General features: G+C 47.7%; 1 pseudogene across 1 annotated transcript; it reads right to left on the reverse strand.

The window, feature by feature from the left end:
* Positions 1 to 7,479: 7,479 nt before the first annotated feature.
* LOC308525150 (lysine-rich coiled-coil protein 1-like) lies at positions 7,480 to 8,228 on the reverse strand (annotated as a pseudogene). The gene has a single exon. The product of its transcript is annotated as a lysine-rich coiled-coil protein 1-like (transcript).
* Positions 8,229 to 15,358: the final 7,130 nt, after the last annotated feature.

Here is a 15,358-nt window from a genome sequence, read left to right on the forward strand (position 1 = left end):
TGAGGACAAGGAAGGATGACCAGATTGCTATAATACTGCTTATGACAATAATGACAACGGCTGTCATTTTGAGCCAGTGCCTGGCATTTAGTAGATGCTGAGTATTCAGTTTTCACATGAAAGGAATCTGTTCAGTTACTGTCTGGGCACACAGTTATACATCTCACTTAGCTTCACAACAATCCTGCCAGATAAGTAACTTTACCCCCATTTTAGAGGAACAAATTGAGGCATAAAGAGATTAAATTTATCTACAGGTTGAAATCTATAAAATTTCTGCATATGTAGGTAGAAATGGAAATATATCATCAACTTCATATGAATCTGCCTAATTATAAATGGAATAATCAGGATCTGAACCTAGTTCTTTGTTAATTCCAAAATTCCTTCCCTCCCTCTATAGCAGTGATGGCGAACCTTTTGAGCTCGGCGTGTCAGCATTTTGAAAAACCCTAACTTAACTCTAGTGCCGTGTCACATATAGAAATTTTTTGATATTTGCAACCATAGTAAAACAAAGATTTATATTTCTGATATTTATTTTATATATTTAAATACCATTTAACAAAGAAAAATCAACCAAAAAAATGAATTCGCGTGTCACCTCTGACACGCGTGTCATAGGTTCGCCATCACTGCTCTATAGCATAGCCTTCCCTTTACAGTGTTTGGAAAGTGTCTGATAAAATAGAAGGGAACTGGTGCCAAGCAGAAGAGAACGGAGCTCTGCTAACCATCTCCTTCAGCTTTGGAAGACTCTTCCTGCTCCAGGAAGCGTTGGCCTGGTGACACTTTCCTGAACTGGGGCCATCTCTAAGGGTTGCGGTCAGAATCTTGGGCTTGTAACAACCATAACAACAGAGACAAACACACTCTCTAAGTAGGAATGAGCTCAGAGGGAGGGGTGGGGGGAGATGGGAAGAAGTTAACCAAAGAACTTATATGCATAGATGCACAGTCCATGGACACAGGCAATAGTGTGATGAAGGCCTTGGGTGGGGCAGGGGGTGGGTGGAAGAGGGCTAAGGGCAGAAAAATGGGGGACCTCTGTAATACTATCAACAATAAAAAACACATTAAATTTAGAAAGAAGGAAAAAACGCTTAGGCTGTGCCCATGTAGAGATTCTCACATGGCCTTGTTCCTGAGACAAGGCAGAGCAGAGGCAGAGCCCCCTGAAGAGTGAAAGAGAGTGGGCGGGGGTCTTGCCACACGCCTACCAGGTTCAGCAGAACGCTGGGTGTAGAGCTGAATTCCTGGCTGTAGTCATGCAGTTGGGTTTACTTTGAATAATAAAGGGTAGTTGGTCCAGCCTTGGAGCCCCAGAAAGCATGTGCATTATTTACCAGCCACTAGGAAATCAGCTTAGGGGACAAAGAGCATCTTTCCATTTCAACCCCCGTCAGAGAGTCACAGAGACATGAAAGACATCAGTCTCTTTCGGAGCCTCAGCTATTTCCCAGGTTGCTTTCATCTCTAAGCTCCCAGTGTCTATGCCTGAGTCATGCTAGGTGCTCAGAAACTGTTTAAAAAACATGAACAAAAGTGTTGACAATAGATTACAAATAATGGAATGAGATGAGAGATGCCTGCCTCTGGCCTTGTCCCACGGCCACTCCCCCTAGAAATGGTGGTGTTCCCCGAGCATATGAGCACCTGGCTTCAAGGCAGAGATCATGTGGCTCCTGGGGCCAGGCCATTTCAAGTTCCAGTTTGTGGTCCCACTGACTTGAGGGGCTGAGGGGGGGCTGTTTCTTCCTTCTTTAGGACAGCACTGAGTCCTATGTCCTTTGAACCCTCCCTGGGTGAGTCCTCCCCATCCTCTCTGCACTAACGCCTGCCTGATGAAGGACGCTGAGGATACTCAGCAGGCTAGCATGGGTGCTGGGACTGCACCCTCCATGGGAAAGATTGCTGATCTCCCCAACAAGGATAAGTGAGAACCCCCATCCGCCCCAGCCCATGCTTTCACAGAATTCTTTCACCCTCAAGCCAAAATATTGAAATCATGGGCAGCACTTTAAAAATGCTGATACCTCGGTCCCACTCCCAAGAGATTCTTATTTCGTTGCTCTGGAGCATGGCCGGGGCATCAGGATTTTCAAAAGTGCTCCAGGTGTGTTTTTAAAAAATAATTTTTGTAGTTTTAATTGTTTTTATGTTTTTATTGGTTTCAGAGAGAGGAAGGGAGAGGGAGAGAGAGATTAAAAACATCAATGATGAGATAGAATTATTGATGGGCTGCCCCCTGCCCCGAGGGGGATGGAGCCCGAAACCTGGGGAAGTGGCCCTGACTGAGAATTGAACTGTGACCTCCTGATTCATAGGTCAATGATCAACCACTGAGCTACACTGGCCGGGCTCTCCAGTTGTTTTTAATGTGCAGCCAAGCCCAAAGACCTCTGCATATGGTCCATTGTCTCTCCATCACCTAACACAGCCCTTGCATTCAAGGAATGTTTGTTTGTTTGTTTGTTTGTTTGTTTGTTTGTTTTTAATCTTTGCTGTTGAAAGGATTACATAGGTCCTCCTTTTTCTCCCATTAACCTCTTCCAGCCCACTCCCATCTCCTGCTCCCACGCCTTCACCACCCTATTGTCTGTGCAAAGAATGTTTGTTGAGCAGATAAATGAATGGTAAAGGAATGAATGAACACAGGGCTTCCTACTCAGGCGCCAGCAACAGCATAAGCTGGCCATGTTTGGGAGACATATGAGCCCAGGCCCAATGCCTCTCCATGCCCCTCAACAGCCTCCCCATTCTCCACATTCTCAGATTCAGTTTGCCTGCCTATACTTTGGGCTTGTGTGCTTTTAAAAAACTCTCCAGGTGATTCAGATGTGCAGAAAAATGAGTGAGTGAGTGAATGAATCCATGAGACATCTGAGCTCATCAGAGGGGTGTAGAAGCAAAAACAGATGAGCATTCTACAATGTTTAGGAAACTGGTGGGTTTATCTCCCACTAGTCTTGTGTCTTTTTGCTTCATTGGCAAAATACACAGCACTTGGTGGGGAAGCAAGAAGTGGCCCTTTCTTCCTTCTAGAAGTCAGTAATTGCCCGGAAACGTGAGTCTGGCCTTTTCTTTTTGGATTCCAATTTGCAGGTCGCTGTGGTTGCTGCCTTTTAGTTAGTCCATGTATTGGATTGGACGTTGAGGTCATGGTATGCAGGAATAAACCATGAAGGGGGAAGAGGGATAAGTCAGTTTGGAAGTGGGTGATAAATCCAGTGCTCAGCTCATTTCAGCAGGACCTGGGAGCCTGAGTGGCTGTTCAAGCCACTTTCTCTTTAGTCACCAGGGACACGGAGGAGGAACGGAGGAGTCAGAGATGATGGTGAGGGAAGAGACCAGCAAGTCAGCCCCTGCAGGCAGTGCGGAGTCTCCTCTTTCTGCTCGGCTGCTGCTCCGAAAGGAGGCACAGCGGCAGCGCTACAGGGACACACACCTTCCTGGGCTTGCAGGGCACTCCACAGCCCGGTGGGCCCTGCAACTGCCCCCAGCTGGGCTTAAAGCAGCCTCCAGTAGAAACAGTAAGACAAACATACAAAGAACAGCAAAACTACAGAAGCGGGCCTTTTACTGCCAATGTCCAATGGTGTTTTCAGCAGAGATGGAAATGTTCTGGATTCTGCTGTCCATTAGGGCAGCCACTGGCTTACAGGACACACTTGGAGTGTGACTAGTAGAGGGAAATGACTTTTAAATTTTATTTCATGCCATGAATTTCAATGTAAGTAGCCATGTTAGCGGCTACCGTATGGGATAGTGCAGGTCTATATGGCCGGGCTGATGGGGGGAAGCAGCATGGGCCTGGGTGAGTAGGAAAAGAAAAACACTAGCCTGGCACCACGTGGTGGGCAAACTCCTTAAGTCTTTGCTGTGGGGCTGGAATACTTTATGGAACATTTCCCCTTGAGCCAGGCGCTCTGAGCCGTGGCTTCTTGGGATCGTGAGCTGTTGTAGAGTTTTGTTCTTATGGTACCGCTCGCAGCAGGAAGGGAGGCTCCCAGTGAACCCCGCTACACTCAAGGGAGAAGTGACTTTGTTCTTCCATGGCAACAGTTCCCAGACCCATCCTGCGGAGGAGACCCTAACAGAGCCCTCCCCACCTCCCCCTGCTGGGCCGAGAGGGGAGCTGGGGTAAGAGCTCAGACTCTCAGCAGCATGCAGCTGCCTCTCAAATTGGGAGGTAAGATTTCCCGGCTCAGATTTTGCCATTACCACAGCCCTGGTAATTTGCAGGGCTGTGTTAAAAAAATCACTTAATCTCTCTGAGCCTTCTCTGTAAAATGAGTGGGCTGACAGCCTCTGAGAGGTTCAAGGTTCCTTCCAGCGTGAAAATGCAGTTTTTAAGGGTTTAAAATTTCCGTACTAGACACAAATTGAAGTCAAATGGGCATTGGAATGGCTTCCCTCTCACTGCAGCGAGCTTTTCTTTCAACCCAATTACCGTCGACATTAGCTCTTTCATTTATTAATATTATCAGTACTATTAGAACAGCTTCTATTTTCTACTGCTCAGCCTGGATCACCCCCAGGAAAATCATTGTCAGCTTCAGCCAGGCCTGAGCAAGCAGCAGCCCAGAAACACAGTCTGGCCTGCAACCAAGCACTTGCTATCATCTCCGCCTTTCTCCCCCTCTATTCCTTCCTTGTTTCTATCATCCTTCCCCCTCTTCTATCTTTCCACTTCCTCTCTTTCTTCCCCTAGTCTTTTCTCTAGCTTCCTCTTTCTTCTGCTTTTCTCTCTCCCATCCCTCACCCTCAGGTCTCCACCTCCCCTTGTACGCCTGCCTTCTCTATGTCCTGGGAGCCCACCTGGTTTTATACTCTTCCCAAGCTACACCCTTTGATGGGTGGGAGGGTACAGGGTGGCTGTAAAGCCTGAGGACACAACCTCCAATGTTTTTCAAATGAACTTACCTCTCCAAACACAATGAAGAGAGCCAGGCATGGGAATAGCTCTTGCTGTAAGCAGAAAACACAAAAGGAAAGTAAAAGACCTTCCAGCTGTTGTAGACCGAATATTTGTGTTCTCCCCAAATTCAGTGTTGAACCCCTAGCACACAATGTGATGATATTAGCAGGTGGGGGTTTGGGGAGGTAGTTAGCATTAAATGAACTCATGAGGGTGGAGTCCTCCTGAATGGGATTACTGTCCTTTTAAGAGTCAGGAGAGAACTTGCTTCCTCTCTGCCACACGAGGATAGAAGAAGTTGGCTGTCTGAAATCTGGGAATAAGATCTCACCAGAACCCAACAAAAATGCACTATAGTCTTAAACTTATAGTCTCTGGAACTGTAAGAAGTAAATTTCTGTTGTTGATAAGTCTGTGGTATTCTGTTATAGCAGCCTGAACGGACTAAGACACAGCCAAGCCCACCCCCAAGTTCAAATGTCTCATAAGGCATTAGCAGGAATGTTTGGGAATCAAAATGGGGGTGGTTACCTCCAGCTTAGGAAGGGGGCCCTGCTCCCCAAACTCAGAGAGCCTTGTCTCACAGAGAGAGGCAGGCAAAGGATGGGCACAGGCCTGGGGGCATCCAGCGACTTCTCCAAGGAAGTCCTGCAGTCCTCCACCCGTAACCCAGGCTCCGCAGCCTGGCTGCCACTCTGTCAGGAAATCTCAATGGGATACTGCAGCTCAGGCTGGGGACCAGTGAGTCTGAACATTACAAGTGCCTCTCTTTTCCTTCCCCATGGAGGGTAGTGAAGAAAAGCCCTGGCTTACAGGGACTGTGCTCTCCACACAGTCTTGAAGACTTGTTGCTAGCTCAAATCAGTCATGCTTACTTTTCACCCCCAGCCCCTCCATTCTACAAGGAACCCTGCTCCACAGAGGTAAGACTTGAGATTCTGGTTGCTTCTGTGACCAAAGCTCCCTGTTAAAGCCTTAGTCCTCTTTGTCAGGGGTAGCTGAAAAGCAGAGGAAGGGAAGATGACCTTGAACTGCTTTCTCTAAATCTTCAGGGCCAGTCTGGGGGAATAAAATTAGTCCTAAATCTGGATTCCTAGCCAGTGCACCATTTACTAGCTTTGTGTTCCTTTCAAACATTCTTTTTTAAATCTGTGAAATGGGACTGGAACACCTCATTCACTGGGGATCTTATGAGGATTGAAGGGATAATGGATGCACCCTTCTCTTGGTCAGTGGATAGATAGGTGGTTCAGTTAGCCAGGGAATTGGAGGAGGGTAGACCCAATGACCTCTTCAGGTTACTCCTAGCTTGGCCATCTATAGCTCCAGGGAAACTTAAGTGAGTCCAGAAATGACCAGACAATTGGCAGAAGCAGATAACGCTTAACACAAGTAATGACTTGTGTGGCTGACAAAGCAACAGGGCCTTTAGCAATATTGAAACAGTCAAGAGAAGGTGCCATTAATAGGCATTTCTTTAGCATCCGGAGCAAATTTCTCCAGCATCATGAATCAATTTCCAGCAGGCTCTTGCCGATTTGGTTTTCACGGAAAGGCTGATGCTGATGTGTCTGGAGGAAGAGAACAGAGGGAGTATTGTCATATTTGAGTAATATTGACACTTAGCCAGGAACAAAGGAGCTTGTTATGCAATAGACATAATGGGAAGGGCCAACCCAGGGCAGCTGCCTTGAGTGGCAAAGCTGTGGAGTGAGAATTTCTCCAACGGAGATAAAACCAAGCTAACTCCAACTCCAGCATTGGGGAATGGGAGGGAAGTGGCTCAGCCTAAAGAGCTGGCCAACTTTCAAGGAAAAGGAAGCTTTCAATAACCACCCTCCAAGGCCACTGTGGCCAGTAACACAGACTTACTGGTAACGACAATCGGCGATGACAGTAGCAGGAGGCACGTCCCCAAACATGAAGCCTGCAGCAGATGCTGTCTGTTCTCCCGCCTCTGTCATTTCTGTGGAGGTAGTGGATGGAAGGGTAGGGTAAGGCTGGGGCAGGACAGATCCACTTGCTCATGATTAGGGCAGAGCTGTTAGGGACCCTCTGAGGTTGGGACTTTTACATGGAAGATAGAAAAGGTGTCCTACAGTCCTGTTAGGAGCACTTTATTCAGAGAAGAGTGCCTTCCTGTTTCCTGCTCCTCTCAAGGAAAGAGGGTTTAACAGAGCAGTAAAATGGCCAGTGAACTTCAGGGAAGACTTTTCTTTTTCTTTTTTAAAAATTTATTCATTTATTTATTTATTTGCGAAAGAGAGAGAAGGAAGAGAGAGAGAGACATTGATTTGTTGCTGCACCTATCTCTGCTTTCATTGGTTGCTCCCTGTATGTGCCCTGACCAGAGATGGAACCTGGAAGCTTGGCTTATTGAGACCGCACTCCAACCAATTGAGCACCCGGCCAAGTCCTAAATGCTTTCTGTTCACCTGGCCTTTGTTAGAAGTGAAAGTGCCTGTTTCCATGAGAAAAGTGCTGTGAACATGAACATCATAAAACCAAGCGCCTCAATCATTTTTCGGTTTAACCTCAGGAGAATCAACTCAAGAGCTTCAAAACCCAAGGACAGACTGGTCCCAAAGCACTTCCTCCTCTGCCCTTTTGTTGCCTTGTTGTTTTTTCTCTTTTCTACGCGTATGATCCTCTTTCTTAAAGGCTACATTTCATCTTTTTCTCTCCCTTGGATTCTTAAGCTTTTTTGTACTGATACTGACTGTTTCTACCTGTTTTGCTTTTTTGGATGCTCTTGTGTTTGTCTAAATCTATTTCGTCACAACCTTTTTTCCTCTTATGCTTGGGCTGCTTCTCCTCCGATTTTTCTCTACCTTCTGAGTGCTGTTTTCTCTTCCTGTATCCATTTGTGACTGGCTTTATGGGCACTGGTGCTGTTTTCTGAGAGGTGCTTGCAAACTCTGATTCTGCACTGTATGAGCTGTAATTATACTCTTGCTGACTACAGGTCAGGGGTGCTGGTTTTCCTGAGAAACAGTGCCTGGTGAATCGAGAGTAGCTCAGGGAGTCTAGCCTCAGCCTGAGCTGGTGGGCACTGAGGTCACTGGTTTTCCACTGTTTGTGAAATATTGCATGGTCTTGGGTGGGTCTGGATGGTTTCAGTTGGGAGTCGTAGGTCAAACATTTCGTACCTGGGTCTGAAACCTCTTCTTTGTCCCTACAGGTTTCCAAATAGTCCCCTCTCATCTGTCTGAAACAAGTCTTTGGTTCTATGCCTCTGGCTTTCTGCACTTGGATATAATCTTCAAGTTCATCTTGAAAAGTCAGATGTCTTCTTTGAATGCTCCATTAGGTTGACAACAAGCGATTTTTCTTATCAGGCTGAGGACTTAGTGGAGAAATCTGATCACATTCACACATTAATTGCCTTCAGTTTCTAGCATAAACTTTCCCTAAACAGTGAGACTGTGCAACAACTGGGGAGCTTTTGAGGGGCAGGGGCCTGCGTGTACAACTACTGTCGCTCTCCCCGCCAAGCCTCTGGCAGGGGGATAGGCCCAGGTGGAGGTGACAGAGAGGCAGGGACGGACAACCCCACCACTGAGCAGGCAGGGTTGGAGGAGGAGCGGAGACCAGGATTCCCGAGGGGAAGTTGCTGCTACCAGCTGTAGCTGACTGGCTGGCACTGACACTATGACCCAAGGAAGACTTCTCTGAGCATAAAGACTGTGAGCATGTGAGCCATAAAGTTGGGAGATTTCTTTCCTTTTGAAAGAGACAGGGTGGCAAGCAGTAGGGAAGGATTTCAAGGGTCTTTAAAATACAGGAGGCTGTCTTCTTTCTGGGGTGGTTGGGGTAGCTTGTCCTGTAGGCGAGGGGATCCACAAACAACCGCTCTGATTCCAGGCTCTACCCTCCCCTGCTGCTTCACCCATCCAACCAGGTCAGCCTGTGGGATACAGGTGGATGACAGCAGCCATACAGCCTCTCAGAGCTGATGTCCTATGTAAATGCCTCTAGGACTGAACTACATGAACCCAAGGGTCATCACTTTGATTTTCATGAATAACATTTTGAATATGATATTGCCTCCTTCTTAACTCTACCTATGTGTGAAACAAACCAGCCTTCTCGCCCTCTGTCTGTCTCTCTTTTTTGTGAGTATTTTATTATATGCAAATTTTACATTAAAAAGCTATAAACAGATATAGAGCTCTACTTCATTAAGTATGAAGTATGATCACTGAAGTATCCAGGGGGATGTGAACTAAGGTCTGAAATTTACTTTGAAATGCATCCAAACATAAGTAGATGCTATGGGTTGAGTTACATCCCACCAAAATCCACATGTTAAAGTCCCTTCGAAGTGATCTTATCTGAAGACAGGGTCATTACAGAGCTCATACAGTTAAAATCAGTTCATTGGTGGCGGGGAGGGCAAAATCCAATATGACTGGTGTCTTTATAAAAGAGGAAAATTTGGCCCAACCAGCATGGCTCAGTGGTTGAGTGTCAATCTATGAACTAGGAGGTCAAGGTTCAATTCCTGGTCAGGGCATATGCCCGGCTTGTGGGCTCGATCCCCAGTGTGGGATGTGAAGGAGGTCTCTTATCATTTATGTTTCTAGCTCTCTCTATCTCTTTCCCTTCCTCTCTGAAATCAGTAAAAATACATTTTTTGAAAAAGAAGGAAATTTGGACACAGACATACATGCAGATGACAATGTGAAGAAGCACGGGAGAAGCCATGGAGAGAGGCCTAGAACAGGTCCTTCCCTCACAGCCCTCACAGGAACCAACCCTGCTGACTCCTTGATCTCAGACTTCCAGCCTCCAGAGCTGTGAGACAGTGCATGTCTGTGGTTTAAGCCACCTGGTCTGTGGTTCTTTGCAGCAGCAGTCCTGGGAAACTAATGCAGCTGGATTGATGGGTGATTAGAGGTTTAGCTAGATAGATGATACATAATAAAAATTTATACTAATAAAAGGATAATATGCTAATTGGACCGGACGTCTTTGGACATCCATCCATCCTGACAAAGCCAGGAGCGTGGCCAGCCTGCAATCCACCCTCAGACCCTTGCCCAGGCCAGCCCCATCCCCAAATGGGGACCCCCACTCAAACTGGGGGTGTGGCCAGCCTGCAAACCTCCCAGGCCCCTCTCCCAGGCTAGCCCTGTCCCCAGCGGGGACCCCCACCCTGATCTGGGGCATGGCCGGCCTGCAAACCCTGTGGCCCCTTCCCCAAGGACCCTGACCTCCTACAGGCTCCCCAACCCTGTTCTGGGACCCCCTTCAAGGCAGACCAGCTGGCCCCCACCTGTGCACCAGGTCTCTATCTTATATAATAAAAGGGTAATATGCAAATTGACCCTAATGGCAGAACGACCAGAACGACAGCTGGACGAGTCACTATGAGGTGCACTGACCACCTCTCAGTCCCTTTCCCTAGCTGTCAGGCACAGATCACCTGATAGCGAATGGGCAACCGAGGGTGGGTGGCGGCAGGGGGGCAGGGCCAGCTGTGGGCAGCTGTTTGCAGGCCAGGCCTAGGGACTGTACCTGCACATGAATTTTGTACCCTGGGCCTCTAGTAAGTATAATAAAACTAAAGGCCTGTGCACAAATTTGTGCACAGGTGGGGTCCCTTTGGGTGGCCTGCAGGGATTGGGCCAAAACCTGCAGTCCAACACCACCTGCCACTCCTACCTGCTGCTCCCACTCATCCCGATCCAACTGTGCCTGCCATGGGCTCATGCCCAATCAGTCCCGATTGGGAGAGGCTCGTGCTGCCACAACAGCACTCACCAGCCATGAGCCCTATGTCTGGCGCCCTCCCAAGGGGAGTGGCCTGTGAGATCAGGCTGAAACAGACTCTCCAACATCCCCTCAGGGGTCCCAGATTGTGAGAGGGTGCAGACCAGGCTGAGAGACCCCACTGGTGCAAGATTGGGCTGGGGAGGGACTGTGGGAGGGCTCCAGGGCGTGTCTGGCCCATCTCGTTCAGTCCTGATCAGCCAGACCCCAGCAGCAAGCTAACTTACCAGTTGAAACATCTGCCCCCTGGTGGTCAGTGCACATCATAGTGACTGGCTGACCACTTGACTGTCTGCCCCTGGTGGTCAGTGCATGTCATAGCGAACAGTTGAGCAGCCTTAGCATATCATTAGCATATTATGATTTGATTGGTTGTTCAGTTGTTCTGCTGTTTGGTCTATTTGCATATTACCCTTTTATTATATAGGACTAGAGACCAGTGCACAAAATTCGTGCACTGGGGGATGGCGTTCCCTCAGCCCAGCCTGCCCCTCTCACAGTCCGGGAGCCCTCAGTGGATATCTTACTGATGGCCACAGTCTGGCAGCAGAGGCTCGGAGCAGGCATCCCGTGTGTGTGTGTGTGTGTGTGTGTGTGTGTGTGTGTGTGTCTGCTGGGGCCTGACCCCAGCCAGTCCACGTAGGCTCGAAGCAGTTGCCATGTGCGTGTGTGTCTGTGTGTGTGTGTGTGTGTGTCCCCACTGGGGGTCTTCCCCCAGCCACATTGGAGGTTCAGAGCAGGCACTGTGTGTGTGTGTGTGTGTGTGTGTGTGTGTGTTTGTGTGTCTGCCAGCCACACCATGGAGGCTTGGAGCAGGAGCCCCTCTGTGTTGATCTCTCAGGCTCCTGGCCTCCACTGCATGTTGTACTCTCCCTTGAGCTATGGCCAGGATGGGGGTGCTGCTTGCAAGCCAGGCTTTCCTGCTCCCGGATCGCCATGGCGACCGGGGAGCAGGCCCAGCTGGGGGCTGCCCACAGGCCGGGCTTTCCCAATCCCAGGTCTCCATGGCAACCGGGAGCAGGCCCAGCTTGGAGCTGCCCGCAGGCCGGGCTTGCTCTCCTGCTCCTGGATCCCCATGGCGACCAGGGAGAAGGTGCAGCTGGGGGCTGCCCGTAGGCTGGGCTTGCTTTCCTGCTCCCGGATCAGGCCCAACTGGGAGCTGCCCTCAGGCTAGGCTTGCTTTCCTGCTCCCAGACCACCATGGCAACTGGGGAGCAGGCAAAGTTTGGGGCTGCCTGCAGGCTGGGCTTGTTTTCCTGCTCCAGGATCAGGCACAGCTGGGGGCTGCCTAGGCTGGATCACCACAGTGACCCAGGGCCCAGCAGCACTTTCCTGCTCTCCGATATTCATAGGGTCCCAGCTGGGGGCGGGGCTTAGCAGTGCGGGGCTTAGGCGGCATGGGGGTCCTGGCTGGGGGCTCAGGTGGCACACAGGGGTCCCAGCTGGGAGTGGGGCTTATGCCCCACTGCCCAGAGCTGCACATGGGGCCTGGATGGCAGCTCACGCTGTCCTGCCCTGCCTGTAGTATAGGATAGAGGCCTGGTGTATGGGTGGGGCCGGCTGGTTTGTCCTGAAGGGTGTCCCGGATCAGGGTGGGGGTCCCGCTTGGGTACCTGGCCAGCCTGGATGATGGGCTGATGGCTGTTTGCAGCTGGTCACACCCCCGTCAGGGTGGGGGTCCCCCCTGGGGTGCCTGGCCAGTCTGGGTGAGGGCCTGAGAGCTGTTTTCAGGCTGGAGGGCAACTTAAGCTCCCAGCCTCTCCTTTTTATCTTTTTTTTTTTTATTCTGGGATTTATTTACCTTCTATAGCTGTCACTGGAGCTGAGAGCCGGTTCCAGCTCTGAGGGCTGAAAGCAGGTTTCTAGGTCTGTTTGGCTTCAATAATTGAAACTCTGTTGCCATCACTGCATCTCTAAGCTCTGAGGCTGAAGCTGGCTGAAAGCAGGTCTCTGGAGCTTGTTTAGCTTCTATAATTGCAACATAGTTGCTTAGAGTGCAGCTCAGAGGCTGGCAGCAGCAGGAGGGGAACCTTGGCTTCCTCCATCACTGGAGCAAGCAAGCCTCCTGTTCACTTCAGCTGCCTGGCTGCCGGCCGCCACCTTGGTTGGCAGTTAATTTGCATATCCTGCTGATTAGCCAATGGGAAGGGTGTCGGGGTTATGGTCAATTTGCATGTTTCTCTTTTATTAGATAGGATGTTAATGATAGGTAGAATTGAGGTGCTGAACTTATGGGCGTTCACTGTAAAATGGTTTCAACTTTGCTATATATTTGAAATTTTGAAAAAATGTTAGGAGGGAAAGAGAGCATTACAAAATGTTCACTTAGAACAAAGAAGAGTCAACTTTGTTACAAATAGCAGCTCACTTCCTAGAAATTCAATGACTAGATAATTCCACAGAAAATATCAAATGAGCAATCAAATGAGTAACAATGGCATTTCACACACACACACACACACACACACACACACACACACACACCACAATCTAACTCTGGACCAGATGCTGAAACTTGGTCCCCAGATCCTGATGTCTCCATTGGCACAGTGCACACATGAGTCATATGCATACTTGAATCAAGATTAGTTATTATCAGGACACTGTTGTGATGGGTTCTTTCCCTGGCTTCCTGCCATTTGAGCTGTCTAAGGGATGCATTCCTCAGCTGCATGCAGAAACAATAAAAGATGAAGCACGAGGGATTGTGGGATGGGAAGCAAAGAGGGCAGAAGCAAGCTTCTCTTTCCCTTTTCATCTTCAGGGAAGACTAGGCAAACACTGCACTAATGATGATGGTCATCGTTACTGAACAACTGCTGTGAATGGGTATATGTACACAGAGATGCTAATAATAACACTTGTCACTGTTGAGCACCTACAGTACATATTTTATATACATCATTCCTTTGCTACTTTCATCAAACCTAGAAGGTAAATATCATTATTTCCATTTTACAAGACAAGACAGAATGAGGCATCTGCCCAACCTCACAGGTAGTAAAACAGCCAGAATTTTCAAACCCAGGTTATTCTGACTCTGGAGTCTTCATACTCACACACCCACCTGCTGTTTCTTTTCATTTTTTAAAAATATATTTTTATCGATTTCATAGAGGAAGGGAGAGGGAGAGAGAGATAGAAACATCAATGATGAGAGAGAATCATTGATTGACTGCCTCCTGCACACCCCCTACTGGGGATTGAGCCTTCAACCTGGGCATGTGCTCTTGACCAGCATCGAACCTGGGACCCTTCAGTCTGCAGGCTGACGCTCTATCCACTGAGCCAAACTGGCTAAGGCCCACCTGCTGTTTCGTGTTCTCCTGGCCCTCTAAGAACAGGATTTTTAATGAACTAATCCCAGTTTCTTCACCAGACTGAACCCCCGTTCTGTTCTCATTCCCACTGTTGGTCAGTTGTCAGGAGGAACTAGTGAGCAAATTTCATTCCTTCAGCTTGCCTTCTTGGCCTGACTCTAGGTTCCTTCCTGGTTTCTTTTTCATTTTTTACTTTAAATTATTTTTTATTTCTCAATTACAGTTGACATACAATATTATATGAACTTCAGATGTACAATCCAGTGGTTAGACATTATATAACTTACTAAGTGATCATGCTGATAAATCTTATACCTGACACCATACACAGTTACTACAATATTATTGACTATTCCCTAGGCTGTACTTTATATCCCCATCACTATTCTGTAACTACCAATTTGTACTTCTTAATCCCTTCACCTTTTTTAACATCCCCACAATCCCCCACCCATCTGGCTACTATCAAAATGTTCTCTATATCTATGAGTCTGTTTCTTTTCTGATTGTTTTTTAGATTCAGTTGCTGATAGATATGTATTTATTGCCTTTTCATTGTTCATATTTTTTATCTTTTCTCTTCTTCTTCATCTTCTTCTTAAAGAAGATCCTTTAACATTTCATGTGATATTGGTTTGGTGGTGATGAACTTCTTTAGGTTTTTCTTGTCTGGGAAGTTCTTTATCTGACCTTGAATTTTAAATGATAGGTTTGCTGGGTAGGGTAATGTTGGTTGTAGGTCCTTGCTTTTCATCACTTTGTATATTTCTTTCCAGTCCATTCTGGCCTGCCAAGTTGAAAAATCAGCTAACAGTCTTATGGAAGCTCCCTTGTAGCTAACTAACTGCTTTTCTCTTGCTGCTTTTAAGCTTCTCTTTTTGTCTCTGACCTTTGGCATTTTAACTATGATGTGTCTTGATGTGGGCAGTCAGGTGTGTTCCAATTTGATGTCATTACAACCAAAAGTGAAATAAGCACATATATATTTATACACTGGTATTATTATTTTTATATGATAGTGTCTCCAAAGTGGAATGTCCAAGTCAACATGTAGTGATATGCTGTGTGTTAAATGCCATTGTTACTGTGGAGATTGCTCATTTGATATTCTGTGGAATTATCTAGTCATTGGGTTTCTAGGAATTGAGCTGCTATTTGTAAAAAAGTTGACTTTTCTTTGTTCTAAGTGAACAGTTTGTGATGCTTAAACCACAGACATGTATTGTCTCACAGCTCTGGAGCCTGGAAGTCTGAGATCAGGGTGTCAACACGGTTGGTTCCTGTGAGGGCTGTGAGGAAAGGACCTCTCCAGGCCTCTCTCCATGGCTTGTAGATGGCTGTC

Source organism: Myotis nattereri, assembly GCF_964212035.1.
Source record: "Myotis nattereri genome assembly, chromosome: 9".
Classification (NCBI taxonomy): Eukaryota; Metazoa; Chordata; class Mammalia; order Chiroptera; family Vespertilionidae; genus Myotis; species Myotis nattereri.